Below are 2482 nucleotides of genomic sequence, written 5' to 3'. Positions count from 1 at the left end.
GCAGACTGTCAGCTCTGCGTGCTGGCCTCTCTGCTCTGGTGCTGATGGGCTACTTAGCTTTCCAGGTGTCCCACCAGGCTTTCTGGTTGGACAGGCCTGGAAGCTTCAGTGCATGGTGACTAGGGATATTCTCAGCTCCAAGCAGCATCCCAGGTTTCCCCAACCAGACCAGACTTTCTGGTGAGAAGTGAACTACCTCCCTGACTGTGTGGAGAGGGTAACACTCCATACCCAGCACTGGCTTTGTTCTGTGCATTGTCAACTGTACATTCTCACTCTGGACTCTGTTCAAGCATTGAACGGATACTCTGGCCTGCTTTTCTGCGCAGATGGAGCCAGGAGTTACACTCAGCAGTGAGCTGGACGATGACTCGGCTCCCCTGCCTAGATGAGAGCACATTAGGCTCCAGGGCTGGTTAGGCATACCTGCACCCGGCCAAGTTCCCTGGTCAGACTGTGCCACTCGCTTGGTTTTGCAGATGAGCAAAGACACTGGTTTGGATAACTATTGTACTTAGGTGCTGCGGATAGGAACTCAGTATGCCAAGATCCGAATGCTGGTTGTTGTAAGCCCATCCCCATTTCTCTGTTACAGGTTCCCAGTGGTTAAGTTGTGCAGATTCCTCTGCAATCTTCAGGAAGCGAAACAAATGGGGGCTCTTAAGTGACCCCCGACTGTGGGAGAGCTGGATGTCCACCCTGAGCTTTTTCCCACTAAAGGAACCCATAGGTCCAGGGATTTACTTCTTGGCATAGTACTAGCCTGGCCTAGGGGGAGGGCAATGTGGTCAACCTACAGTCCGTCCTCATCTTTGATGCATGAAGGTGCCCAACCTCATCCCCATGTTCTAGGATTCTCTCAGCGGAGTCTTGTAATTGAATAGCTGTTAGCTCTTCTTGCGGGGGAGCAAAGTCAGGAACAACCTGTCACCATCTTGGTGACATCATTCTCTTTAAAATATCTTAGGACATTCAGAATGAGTCAGGAAGTGTATTATAATAGTAGTTCTCAAAATACTTTAAAAGGTATTATTTTAAAAGTGCCTTGCTTGAAGAGTGGTTTAACAATTAGAACATTTCTGGCTTTAATCCTAAAAATTATACTCAAAGGTGAACCTAGTTTATGGTTTCCCAAATTTGGGAGAATATTCAAATATCACAGATATATTCTCATATTAGCAGCAAAGTAAAAAACATAAAATAAAATAAAAATAGGGGATAAAAATATGTTTTCCTTAAAAAAAATCCTATATAATAAAAGGCTAATATGCAAATTGACCACAGCAGAAAAACTGGTTGCTATGACACACACTGATCACCAGGGAATAGACCCTCAATGCAGGGGCTGCCTCTCTGGTAGTCAGTGCACCCCTACAAGGGGTGCGCTGCTCAGCCAGCAGCCAGGCTCACAGCTGGTGAGCACAGTAGCAGTGGCAGGAGCCTCTTCCATCTCCGCAGCTGCACTAAGGATGTTTGACATGGGGAGTGGGCCTAAGCCATCAGTTGGACATCTCCCGAGGGATCCCAGACTGTGAGAAGGCACAGGCCGGGCTGAGGGGCCTCACCCCTCCACCCCCGCCAAGAGCATGGTTTTGTGCACTAGGCCTCTAGTATATTATAAAATTAATAGTATACTAGAGCAAAGTCCTTCTGTTATTATGAGAATTAAGCTGAATTCAACAGTCGTAAGATTATGCACCCATAACTTCCTAAAGCAAATACTTAGGATATCCTTTTTGGAAGAGAATGGTTTACAGTACAATTTCAACCTTTCTCATCTCACACATTTTGTACTACATTACTAAAATTCTGTAGCACACCAAAAAGTGTTATATTTTTGCTGATCTGGCTACAAAAATAGGTATATTTTTTACTGCTTTAAATTCTTGACAACTTAAAAGATCTCCTTCATATGGCCTTGCTAATTTTCTTTCCAAAACTTTTTTTCTTCTCTAGTTCATTCTGAAAAAAAGATGTAACTATAAAAGGGCCTTTCCTGTAACTATAAAAGGGCCTTTCCTGGGCATTCAGTTAGTCTATTGACAGCACTATTTTTTTTTTTTCTTGCTAACAAAAACCCCATATCAATATTTCAGTGTCTTTTACAATATCCCTTCCTGTGCCAAATCAAAACAATAATCTCTCCTCCTGGGATTACTAGGCTCTAAATGGCAAATATAGCAACAACTAAAACTTTGTTTTAAAGATGACGGTGAAAGATAAATTAGATGCAGGTCTCTTCATGAACACAGGCCTATTAACTATCTCCAGTGCATCTTCTCCCCTAAATATTGTGAGTTCTATGAATGCAGAGTTAGCAACTCTGAGATATCTGAATGTTATAGTTTCCACTTGAAAGATGGTGAAGTTACTCTTCTATAGGAATTCTTGGTAGCCAGTTTAGACAAAGGAAAATGGGCCTTTCTAATATAATATTAATATGCATAAGCTTTAAAAAAATCAACTGTACACTTCTGGGAAG

Source organism: Pipistrellus kuhlii, unplaced genomic scaffold (genome assembly GCF_014108245.1).
Source record: "Pipistrellus kuhlii isolate mPipKuh1 unplaced genomic scaffold, mPipKuh1.p scaffold_m20_p_4, whole genome shotgun sequence".
Taxonomy (NCBI): Eukaryota; Metazoa; Chordata; class Mammalia; order Chiroptera; family Vespertilionidae; genus Pipistrellus; species Pipistrellus kuhlii.
This window is presented reverse-complemented; position numbering follows the sequence as displayed.